Source organism: Lissotriton vulgaris, chromosome 5 (genome assembly GCF_964263255.1).
Source record: "Lissotriton vulgaris chromosome 5, aLisVul1.2, whole genome shotgun sequence".
Lineage (NCBI taxonomy): Eukaryota > Metazoa > Chordata > Amphibia > Caudata > Salamandridae > Lissotriton > Lissotriton vulgaris.
In genome coordinates, this window is record NC_141693.1 from 1,464,649,475 (window position 1) to 1,464,662,679 (window position 13,205).

General features: G+C 43.5%; 1 protein-coding gene across 1 annotated transcript in view; it reads right to left on the reverse strand.

Annotated features, from left to right (window-relative positions):
* Positions 1-12,529, reverse strand: part of IKBKE (inhibitor of nuclear factor kappa B kinase subunit epsilon) — a 287,793-nt gene extending 275,264 nt beyond the window's left edge. The window contains exons 1-2 of the mRNA XM_086923415.1: positions 12,355-12,529; positions 10,796-10,878 (exon numbers count right to left, since the gene is read on the reverse strand). The gene's annotated coding sequence lies outside the window, so the exon portion shown is untranslated. The remainder of the gene's footprint in view (positions 1-10,795; positions 10,879-12,354) is intronic.
* Positions 12,530-13,205: the final 676 nt, after the last annotated feature.

Below are 13,205 nucleotides of genomic sequence, written 5' to 3' on the forward strand. Positions count from 1 at the left end.
TCCTGGCGGAGTGATTCAAGCGCTATATAAACTCACAAATAAATAAATAAATAAATAAATAAAGCATGGTTCTTCAGCAACCAGATGGTGCATTCACAAGCATTGTCTTGGCATCCTGTTTCCCGGTTTCATTTATGCCTCAAGTTTTATGTGTTCACCCAGCAGACCTCTCAAGTCGGCTTTGACACTCAAGCAGGATTACAGAGAGCCCCCACACTAAATATTTTGTGGAGTTGAAATGAGTTATCTCTGCCCATTTAAGTCTGCCTTTTGCTTGTTCACACATATTTAGGGATAATTAGTGGCTGGAATACTACAGAGAGAGCTAAAGCAAATTAGCCTTAAGGATCTTCATGCAGGGAGAATGTAACTCTCTAAAAGTTACATTTCCTTAATATTTCATACAATCTGACTTTACCATTGTATTTGATTTTAAATAACTATTAAAAATAGTGGTTTCATTATTTTTGTAGCTGGTACCAATCCTGAGAAACAGTATTAGTATTTAATATTGCTTCCTAGTGTTTCTGTATGGGCAAGCCAGCCTTTCTATAGTGAAAATAGGGTTTGGGTGCAAGTCATTGTAAGGTCATTTTAACATTATATTTCTACATGTCCTACTTTTGAACACCATGCACCCTGCTTATGAGTTATAAGGTAATCATAAAGGTGACCTTCTTCATCATAGGGCACCCTCTTCACACCAGGCCCGTAAGGTCCCAGGTGTGGGCTACAACTCTCCACCGGAAAAATATTTAATGTAGAGGAGCTGAGGTGTTTTAATTGGGGGGACGGGACAATGAGATTAGTGAGAGAGGGACAGAGTGCAAAAGAAATATGTGAATTGCTAAAATTGTCTCATGGGACCAGCCGAGGTTCATGGGCATTCCTCAGGACCAGTAAACAAAACAAGTCACTCTGCATCCAAAAGGTGAAACACAACAGATGATTTTACTGGTCGTCAAATCTTTGAGCCGTACACATAAGGCGGGTGTGATTAGTTCACCTTTTGGATGTAGAGTTACTTGTTTTGTTTACTGGTCCTGAGGAATGCCCATGTACTCCATCTGGAGTTGATTTAGGGCAGAAACATGTTGACATTTAGCAGGGGTATATTTGTTGCTAACCCCTAGTCCTCTTCACTTTTAACCCTGTCCAAGGGTACCATTGAATAAAGGTATTAGGTCCCATGAGACAGTTTCAACAATTCATCTATTTCTTTTGCACTCTGCCCCTCACTCACTAATCTTGTTGGTTTTCCCCCATTGATAACACCTCAGCTCCTCTCCACTAAATATTTTTTCAGTGGAGAGTTGTAGCCAACACCTGGAACCTTGAGGGCCCGGTGTGGCGGAAGCCCAATGATGAAGCATGTCACCTTCGAGGGAGTGATGGTTTTCGTCCTTAAAGACTAGATCTTTCTTTAATACCCCACCTTTTTGAGAACCTACCTTTTTGTGAGATTAACACATTGTTAGGGAGTTGTACACTCTTCTCAGGGGTATTGCCCTTGATCCTACTTGTGAATTTGATTAATCATAACGGTGAATCATTAATATTTAAAACTTGTCAAAAGGGATTATTTTGACAGGTCGCAGTACACGGTTTGCAATGTTACAATCAGGTTACAATGGTAGGCCTGAAGCCATGAATTCACTGCCACTACTGCATATGGAACAATAGGTACTGCAGTCAAATAGGGGTATTCAACTTCAAGGCCATGGGTACATTTTGTAACATATACCAGGGACTTACTGGTAAGAAAAATAGATGAATAAGGAGCATTCCAATTCAACCATGTTTAAAAGGTAGAGCACAGGCTCTTTACCGCTGGTTAGCACGGGTAAAGTGCATGGAGTTCTAAAGCAAACAAAACTATAGGGCCCACCAAAACACAAACAAATTGGAAGTTAACATGCAAAAAGCCAGATTTCCTACAAAGGTTTACACTATTTCCATGCCATGCACCCACATGTGTAAAATAGTAGTAAAATGATGTTATCAATTGTATAATTTAACATGTCATGAGTCTTGTAATATGTGAGGTTATACGCAGTGCAGGGCAGGGAAGGGAGTTATAGTTAGCTCACTAAACTAGAATACGTATGTTTAACCCCTTGCGTGTGCGGCGAATTTTCGCGCTGTGCGGGAGTTTTTATGAGTGGGCGGAGTTCAGACGGCCCCCCGGCCGTCGTGCGCACACGCCCACCTTGATGGCTGGGGGCCATCATGAGCACGCAAGGGGTTAAGTGCTTTTTTGTTTTTCAATTGTTTATTTTCTTCTCATTTCAACAACTAACTATAACGCCACTTTAACCATTGCTTTTTCCAGTGAATGTTAGCTCCCTGTACACTATTCATTCATAATACACTGCTGTTGTTAATATATCTACTTTGTTCTATCATCTCCAGATGACATTAGCATAGAGTAGGCAGAATCAGTACTCATACAGTGGGACAGTGCTTAGGTGCTAAGGCAACATGTTGTTTAATGAAACAGTGTTTTGATTTGCTGAGAATGTAATATTTTTGATAATACCACAATGATTTTACAGTTTTGTGATTTAATATGAGAAAATAGTATATATAAACCCTCGCTTTTGGGGATGAGCCATCAGACTTTCTTAAAGACTTCGATGCTGAAAGCTATGCTATTTCTCTTTTGATTTTGCTTCCCACTTGAGCCTTAGAATAATTCAGATTTTGGGCCTCTCTGTAAAGTTCTATTTGCAGAAGAGCCATCATGGCAATTTTTCTGTACCACATCTTTTGAAGTTTTGTAATAAAACCTTTAAATGTATTCCACTGACCTAGAACTTATTATTATTAATTCGTTCTTGATAGAGCCCATGGCTACGCTTAGGCATCCCTGTGCTAGTTGCAACTACAAGATGGTTCCAGTCTCACTGCAATTTCTGGAAGAGCCACGTTTTTAATTGCTTCCTGAATATAAAATGGTGGGTCGTGGATCTAAGCTGGATCGGGAGTGAATTCCAAAGAATGGATGCATTATATGAGAACACCCGCCCGCCTTAACGTACTATCACAATTTTAGGGACCTTTGCTTGGAATAGGTTGGCCGATCTCAGGCTGCGAGAGAGCCGATGAAAGGACATTAATGAGCGGTTCATTTTTGGACCTGTACCCAAGAGGGGTTTGTGCGCAATGCAGAGTGACTTAACATTATGTGTTCTGAGATGGGTAGCCAGTGCAATGCCTTTAGTGCTGGTTTAGCCGAGTGTTTACTGGAGGTGTTGCCTAGCAGCCTGGCTGCGCAGTTCTGCACCACCTGAAGTTTACTTGTGGTGGCCTTCGGGGTACCCAGGTATAGTGAATTACAGTAGTCCAGCCAAGGCAGTATCAATGCTTGTACCATGGCTCTACGTGGTGTTTCCGGGAGCAGAGGCAATATTTTCCTTAACTGCCTTAGGATTCCAAAGCATATAGCTGCAACTTGGACTGCTTGGTGGTCAAGTTTTAGTGACCTGCCTAGCCAGATTCCTAAGCTTTTGATCCTTTCTTTGGGTTTTGGGGCTGGACCCAGGCGGGTCGGCTAGTTCAAATCTGGAGGACTCCTCGTGAAATTGCTAAGAATCATTAGCTATGTCATCTCCCCGTTAAGCTTAAGGTATGATTGGTCCAGCCAGGTGGCAACCTTTCCTAGGCACGATTCAAAGTCGACTGCGCTCTTCTAAGGGTGGTTGAGGGCTACCACGAGCTGAGTGTCGTCCGCATAGGTCACAATCTGGACCCCATACGGAAGGACTATCTCAGCCAGGGGTCTCAAGTACACATTGAAAATGGTGGGGCTCAACAATGACCCTTGTGGGACCATGCAGATTAGTGGGACCTTTCTTGGGGTATGCCTGCCTTCAAATACCTGGAATGTTCTATCTGTTAAAAAGGACTCAAGCCAGGATTGAGCATGGCCTGCAACTCCCACCTCCTTAAGTCTATCCAGTCGAATACCACTATTTACAGTGTCAAATGCGGCACTCAGATCAAGCAGGATGATTGCCACGGTACCTTCCAGATCAAGCACTTTCCGTGATTCCTCCATAACTCCAAGTTATCAATTGGGTCATGTACTTAAATGGTTGTATTTTAGGTATTTTGATGTGTGTGGAGGTGCTCTACGTTGGGGACACATTACCTCATAAAACTGAGGTTTAACACTGTTTCTGAGTCATTGAGCTGTGGGCATTCTGTTAAGGTAGAGTGTTGGGGTGTCACAGTTTTTGGGTCTCTCCTGCCCTTAATTATGGCAGCAGAGTATGGTTCAACTTAAGAGCACCTCCTGTCTGTTTTTGAGATTCTCTTTTTGCCCTGTGCCTAACCTTAGTTGATTTTCTAGTGTGAATTTTTTCTGGTGTACTGTGCTGAGTTCCTGACGTGTAGTGATGTTCCAGAGAAAAAAGGATTCCAAGTATCAACTGGACAACCTGATTCTGTTAATTGAGCGTGTTCTGGTGTGTTAACTGACATGTCGAGGTTTGTATGGTGTGATGGATTTGTATGATGTATGTGAGGTTTTTGGTTATGGAATGTTGCTTCTGGGGTCAATTGGTGATTTGATCACTGTAATTTTGATGTAGTTTTCTAATTTGTAATTTGCATTGAAAAGGTTTTGTTTTCTTATTATTGGTTGGCTTGGCTAATGAATTTGTCAAAATCTAAAATTATTGTTGAAATTGTCTGCATTAAGGTAATGTGCTTTGGGATGTGCTGCATACATATGAATAGGGATTTTCCTGTACTAATGAATATATATGTGTTTGCCTATCTAATCCAGTTGGTGTCAGTTGCTCTATGGTGCACAGGAGTAAATACATTAGCAAAAAGTGGATTTCCGCTGGACAGGAGTCTGCTTTACTGCAAATTGAGATTCACTAGTGCTTCAAATGTTCTGGTCTTATTTTCATTTGCGAGGTTCCCTTTCCTAATCTGATTATTTTCTCCAATTTAGGTTGAGCAGACAAGATTCATTTTGGTTTATTGTGTGTGTTCATAGAGAAAGGTTGCTATTCCATTCATGAAAAAGTTGTGTTGCGATTAGTTAGTCAGCCAAGGAGTCACACTGGGATTGGTGCAACGTCACCAGAGAGTTGCAATGTCGCTGGTTGGTTGTGGTCAAAGCCGTGCTGTGATTGGTTGACCCTTGGCATAGCTGCACTGGGGTTGGTTGTTGTTCGCTAGCTTGTTTTGTATGGTTTTTGGATTATTTTCAGTGAGAATAATGGGTGCTGCACTGAAAAAGCTTATATCCGCTAGCGTACCTGCTATAGAAGGACAGAAAATACCTGCACAAGATTCGCCTGTGTATGAAATTATGGCAAGCATTGGATTCTGTATGTGTACCTGGGTAAGTGACTGGCATGAGTACTTCTCTTCTGACAAGGATTTGCATTTTCTTTCCGAGGTTACCTTTTTTTTTTATTTATTTTTTATTTTTTTTTGCGGCGAAAGTGTCAAATAAGGCACATAGCATACAGTCATCAAATCAGTTGACAGGATATGGACAGGTAGGCCAGGTCCACGATGAGTACACAGCCATGTACAGCCCACATCCCGGAGGCAGGGCGGCGACAAGGTGAACCCATAATGAAGCAGGAGGACGTGCACTTATGCATCAAATATCAGTTAAACAGTATCAATGACTACGCCATTTTTGATGGTACAATACCAAACTATATAACTATAAACCTTAACAAACCCCCCCTCCCCCCATGAGTGGCAATTCTAGCGCTGATCCGAACACAGAAGGAGATAAATGCAAGGGCCAAGGAGGCCGCGGTCATAACAGTACACTGCGGTCAGCTGGGAATTACTGCTAAAGTCAAACATATCCAGCATGGAATGGAATGGAAGCATGGCCCAGGAGACTGTTACATCGCTTCCTGATCTCCCTCACCCAACCCCCCCCCCCATCAGACTCCGAGGAAGCGGAGGAAAACAACTCAGCGCTGGTGGCGTCCGAACCGTCCTCCCCCATCCCCTCGATACACATGACTCTCCAGGCGAGCAGGTCTTCCTGGAGCTTCACGTCTCTGCGAGTGCGCTGCATATGCGTCTCCTCCGCCAAGGCCCATTCCCTGGCATCTCGCAACCATAGAGGTATTTCAGGGGCCCTCTGGCCCATCCAGGTAATGGCCACCCGTCTCCTCGCTAGAACCAAAAGCAGTTGAAGCAGTTTGTAATACAGTCCCTTCCTCCTGGGTTTGGGAACTAACTCCAGTAAACAATGAAGCGGGTCAAGTTGCAACCGAATATGTGTAATCCGGTTAATGCGACCCACCACCTCGTGCCAGAAATCATGAACCAAGGGGCATTCCCAGGCCAGATGAAGGAATCCCGCTCTTACTGCACCACATCTAGGGCAATTATGGCTTCTATCTGAGGAAATGCGGTGGAGGGAGACAGGTGTCATATAAGTGCGATGCACAAAGTTAAAATGAATTAGTTTGAAGCGCGCATTGCAGGAAACCTTACGAGTCAATAATCCAATTCGCTTCCTCTGGGCCGGGTCCAATTCGATCCCCAGGTCCGCCTCCCAGGCCCCCCAAGCTGGCGCCACCGGGGGAGTTGAGTCCCTGCGCATAGTAGGGAGACTAAACGTCTACCCCTACCACAGGATAATATAACGTCCAGGGTATTAGTGAGCTGGGGCGCCTCCGGGAACTGAGGCCACGTCTTTCTGGCCACATCTCTAAGGCATCCATAATGCAAGTACTGTCCCTCCCTGAGTCCAAAGGAGTCCACTGCTCTCTCAAAGGACACAAAGGAGTCGTCCGGATAAAGATCTGCGAGGGTGTCGCAACCGCCCAGCCGCCACTCCCGGAAGGACATATTCGCCTCCATCTTGAGAATCGGGGCCAGGATCCAAATGGATAGCTCCCTGTGGAACGGCGCGCGTCGCAGAACCCTTTCAACGAAGCGCTGCCATATATTTGCCGTGTGCCTTACGACATAGGGCAGAGCACCAGGGGCGCCCCGGCCTTGCATGAAAGCCTCCTGCAAGTCTCTGTCCGAGGCCACACCCGCCAACAATGCCAACTCCCAATTCTCGTTGTCAGCAAACCACCTGGCCGCCGGGAGAAGCTGCGCCGCATAGTAGTACAAGTCGAACCTCGGGGCCTCTAGGCCACCCTCCTCCCAGCACTGTGTCACCGTGCGCAGCGCTACCCTACTACGACCACCCGCCCACAGGAGGGAGGTGAGCAGTGAGTTCAGCGTGCGAAAAATTCGGGGAGGCAACGGGCATAGGGTATTTTGTAGCACATAGAGTACTCTGGGGAGCATCACCATCTTGGCAACTGCCAAGCGCCCCATGAGGGAGAGCGGGAGTGTATTCCAAAAATCAATGGACTTCCGGAGGCCAGCGAGTATTTTGTCTATATTATGAGTCAAGAGAGCGTCGTCGGAGGCGGCCACCTGAATACCCAGGTACCGGAACGCCATGCGTTCACACCGGAGGACGAGGTTACCTTTAACATTAGAAAGCTAGAGTCCTTGAGGCAGACCATCATTGAGAGGAATTCAATTTTCTAGACCTACACAGTTTAACGCATTAAATGAGTGGGATCAGATGGCTACAGAGAAGGTGAGAAAGAAAATGAATTAGAAGGTGAGGGGTTCCTTTAGACTGTGGCTGTAACGCAAGTGTAATCATCAAGAGAGATGTTGGAGGGAGGATACCGTGGAAGTAGTGAGATTTTTCCATGCAATAGTTAAAGACATGACAGTCAAAAAGAAAGACAATGAGGGGAAAAAGAGTGAAGCAAAGCCACGAACAGGATTTAGATGAGAAAGATAACTTTTTAAATGGTCTTTTGAATTCCATACCTTCTCCATACAATAATGAGATCCATAGACAGGTGCAGAGTTCTGAAGTACCTGTTAAGGGTACAGCTGGAGAGGGTGTGAATATACAGTCACAGGGATTGAGTGTGCTTGCAGTTCAGGTGCAACAGAGAGTGCCCCATCCAAGAAAGCATTGTCAATTTTGGCAAGCACCAGCAGTGATACTACAATTGTCTCTCCAGTTTCAAGTGGCATGCCTACTACTGTTCCTACTGAGTCTCCTAAAAGAGAAATATTAATGTTGGGCATTTTAAAGATTGAAGAGACATTTTACAGGGGATGATTGACCCAACCAGGTTGATCTCATACAAAGTAGATTAAAAGGGATATTTGATCAGAGAAGCAGCTAGGTGTGAAAATGAAACAAATGATGAGCTTGAGGAACTAGCTGATGACCAGTGACGAGTTGGGCTGGATGACATTACGAGCCCACATTAAAGATTTAGTTGAAAAGTTAAATGACTGGAGAGATTTGCAAAAGGACAGGTAAAGGTGGAAGAAAAAATGAGCAATCATTGAAGAGAAAGCTGCAGAGACGGGAAAGAAAACAAAGGGATCCGTTAGTGATTCCAAGTTAGAGACTGTTTCATAATTTCCCCTGAGAGAAGTATATAGAGAGAATTAAGTGCATATATTTTGGACAAGAGGTGAACTTTATGCCTATACAACTGATTTTTCAAAATTGAGAGAGGAAACTGAGAAATGGTGCAAGAAGTTATATAGATTGACAATGATTTTAAAAATGCTTTGGATCCATTTGGATGCTCTGGTTGAGACTGTTGTTCCTAGTGATTTATGTTCTGAGTGTTGCTGCTGCTTGGCCTTCTGAAGAACCAGCTGGAGTTGCAGCAGATAATAATGCTCTTTTGGATGTCGCTGCTAATAAATACAGAGCTGTGATAGAGCATTAAAAAAAGGGTGTAAGACAAGGAAATGAATCGGGCAAAGATCTTGCAAACTACTTATGAGCAAAAGGAGTTGGTGCATGCTTATTATGAGAGGCTTATGCAGATTTTTTAAAAACACAGCACAGTTGAAGATCTTGAGAAAGATGGCGCTAGTGGTTTCAGAGTGTGACGTGTTGGCAAACTAAGGGTATAGATCGATGTGATCCTGTATTCATGTTTTTGAGTGGCATTAACAATAAACAGAATGTAGATTTACACTCAATTATACATGTACACACTGATATTGTACTATTGTCTTTGAAACAATTTTCCTATGATATATAGAAGTTTGTTTTCCTGACCCTTGTTAGCAAGGCCTCAAGTCATCGATGTCTCCCACTGCATATTTAACCGTTCATTATTTCTGCAGCACACTCTCAAGCAGAGTCATGTTTGCTTATTTCCATTGATATTGATTATTTAGTCACACAATCGTAAAATATTTTCAGTGCCTTCTGCTAGCTCACTGTACCATATTCATTCATAAAAGTCTTCACTTGTCCATGTATCTACTTTACCATCTCTGTATGACAATGGCATAGAGTGGGTGGAATCAACATTCATGTAGTGGTATTACTGCAGAGGTGCTAAGCCAATATGAAGTTTAAAAACGTGCTCCGATTTGCCGATAATTACATTTTTTTTTTCATAACACGATAATTCTGTATTTTAAGTGATTTCATATGCTGATCGGGAACTTAGTTATTTATTGGGCACTTTACTTATATGACTGTCCTTTGGTATTTTTATGTGTTGGGAGGCTCCTTACCTCGGGAATACACTGCCTCATGAAACTGGTTTTACCACCGTCTCATCAAACTGTGGGCATTCTGTTGAGGTAAAGTTTTGGGGAGTCAGATATATATTTCTTTTCTACAAAGACCCAAAATACTCGCCAAAACTGCAGTTTGCTGAACCCAGAGCTACCTACTAATTAAGGTGCACAGTGTCAGTGGGTTACATACAAAGATAACATGCTCTAAGCAGTTTCCGAGATCTGAAAAGGATTAAGTGAAATCTATTTCTGAAACTACATGTGCTGGAGTTGCGTCCAGGGTATTGTTCAGGCCTGTGCTATGCACCAGGAGACAGTCCTTCAGTGACCAACTTTCCAAAGTGGAGTCTCTCCCACAAACCAAAGAAACCTGTTGGAGAAGAAGAGAAACTGGGCAAATGAGAAGTAGCATGGAGACAAACTCTTCATTATTTGAGGAACTTGTGGTACTGAGGAGGAGAGTAGGCCTGAAGGTCTTGGTAAAATCATTTGGATCCGGGTGCATGTTGGAATGCAGGGGTCTCCTTGTTTTTTATTACCCTTTTAGACCTCAGTGCAAAATTACTACTTAATACCCTGGGGTTCTAATGAGGTCACCAGAGAGTATTAACTCTTAATTTAGAGAATTGCATATAGATGTGTTAAAAAGTGTGCTGCAATAGCATTAACGTAGGACTTGGCATATTCTTTCCACAGTTTAAACCACCAGCATTTTTGATGATGGAAAAGCTACATGAATTTTCAGTGATTCCGTGTGTGTGCACCACTGACACACTATTACAGCACAACTAGAAGCATGTCTCTAAATGTGCCCAAAAAACAATTGTGTGGTAATCTGACCCTCTTCAAGCTCATGAAACACAACTGAGTTCCTCTCTTGATGAGCTCTGGTCAGATTTACACCCTGAGCTTCACTGTGGTGACTCCAACCAAATGTGAAGATTGAGTTACAGACTCAAGGTGGGCCCGGTGTCTGCAGAGAAAGACTGAAAAAACAGTAGGGCCCCTTCCTCACCCTCTCGTCAGCCTCCAATTCCAAACATATTTCTATACCACAGGTCCTCAGACCTCTTTTGGTAATAATGTATGGAAGGCAATGCATTCACTCAACAGTGTCTTCCTCCCTGCCTATCAAAGTCCTCTCTCAACAGATTAGATTTAATTGTGGAGAACATTCACTGGGTGAGGGCAGCAATGTGGGCGCGACACTTACCACACTTCCTGTGCGATGGTAGACAGCAGCTCAGACTTCGTACATGCGAGCTGGAGACCTCGAGCTGGGACAGTCTGAAGAAGCTAAAAAGTGACGTGTAGAAGAAAGATGTCTCAGTTACACATTCAGGAACATTACTAAAATCCCTTTGAAGCGAACTATACATTTTTCTGATGAAAGGGGGTGATATAAAGTGCTACGTGCAGAAACAGAGTGTAGAACAAAATACATCACATCTCACTCCCAAAATAGTGAGCAGGGATTACTTTTTTAACACAAGAATGAATGGCACACACGGTCAAGACGTTGAAAGAAAACGGGGGCTGCATTATAGGGAACACAATCGTTGTGGGAACCCTAATACCATAAGCAAATGTGGGCTGGATGACAATCACAAATCACAGGCCGGCCCATATAAATGGCCTGAAAAGCTTATGAAATCTTTTTATTTTTTTTTTGCATTTCGGTAGCTGCACTTTTACTATTATTAACCTAGGACTATAAGCAGGGCCATGGAAATTATGCAATTGTGTGGCTGTGGCGTTTTCCACATAATTATGGATTTGCCACACTTGCCACATAACCATCAACTGATGCATAAACTACAGATTTAAACAAAAAAAAATTATTCTTGCTCAACCAGATCAAAAGTTACTAAAAACACAGCAACACGTTTTGGTACTTTTATCTGTTGCCGATTGGTGTGTTTGGATGTCAAACTGGTTTCAATAAGGTACAACATTTGTCCAGATAGTGTTAACATTTATACAAATGGCAAAATAACAAGGTAGAGCCACCACAAAATGTGCTGCGTCACGCCGCATATGTTGCCATTTATAGCTGCATAATTTAGTCAACCTTGCCGCATAATTTGGTCCACCCCTGACATATAATTCCAGCATGCAAGTGAAAACTCAGGATTGGATAGGTAACTAAGTAAGACCTGTCAGGAGACAACTTGAGACATCCATTGCTATCAAGCGAGCCGCTTGTCAAATGTCACACACAAAATATGAGAAAAACTAAAGGGCAATCCCAAAACGGCAACGTTCTGCTGAGTAAAAGGTAAAGGGCTGGTTAAAGCGCCACACACCGCATGGGATCAATTGGCAGCACTGTGTCATTGCTGGGTGTACTTGATAGGGAGTCTTTCCATCTCACAGCAAACCCAGTTTCTGTATGTTGATATTCGTCCTGATAAGCACATTGCAAATACAATTTACATTACTCGACAATGTCTGGCACAGCATTTCTTCCTTCTCTTATTAGGATTCCAGGACGTGTGCCAAAGTTTCGAGTTAAAAACAAAGAACTTCAAATACCAGAATACAATGCAGGTACAGTGAGTGGCCTGGCTACTCACGATCTACTACTGGGGAAACTCGGGGTCGCAGAATGACTGCGCATTTTATAGTAGATGTCAGCAGTGAGAACTGAGAAACTATTCGTAGAGTTAAAGGGGCTGTAAACTAGTCTAAGCAAGTGTCTGCGAGATAAATAAAAACGCCCAGTAAACAGAGCGAATACAGAAAGGGCACTGGGCAGTGCCAAGCGCCTACCTCTGGCTGCCCGTCAGCTGCAGGCGTAGGTCTGGCTGCAGGGTATGAGAGACGTGGGATGAGCAGACACGGGGTTGGTCGTCGCCAGCTCTGCTGCTGCTCTGACCACTTTTGGTTTTCAGTCTCACAATGAATAAAACACTTCCTCCTTTCCTTCTCGGTGACCACGCCTTTTAAAGCCGTACCTCCCCGCATACATAAGGTCACGCAGCATGTACATACAGTAGAGGCACCAGCAGCGCGAGCTCTCGCGCACAAAGGCATCTTGAACGTATGCAACCCTCATGATAGCTGCAGCAGTCCCGGTGCAGCTGCGCACACGCACACAACCCCGCGCCGCAAGCCAACAGCAGGCAAAGCTTCCCTGCCACACCAAAGAAGCGCAACTAAGGCTAAGTTACTATTAGTGCGCGTGTAAAAAAGTGAACTAAAGTACAGTGGGCAACAGTTCAAGGCCAGAATAAAACAACTACATCAAAGCCACCAGCAGTGCTGAAAGACCCCACCAGTGGCGGCTGACAACGATGCGAAGTGGTAGGGAGGCAAGGAGCGGGGAAGGGGGCCATGAATACATAAATATATATATATATATATATATATATATATATATATATATATATATATATATATATATATATATATATATATATATATATATATATATATATATATATATAAGTTGTTATAGTTAGGACCTACTTTCCATAGAAAGTCCACAACATTCTATGTGGAATAACTTTGGCGCCGGTGGACGAATCTTCGCGAATTTCTCCAAGAAAATGGCCTGCTCGTTCCGCTCCTTCCCTAAAACTTTGGGGGTGATTCGTCAAGTAGGGGCCAAGAAAAAAGGG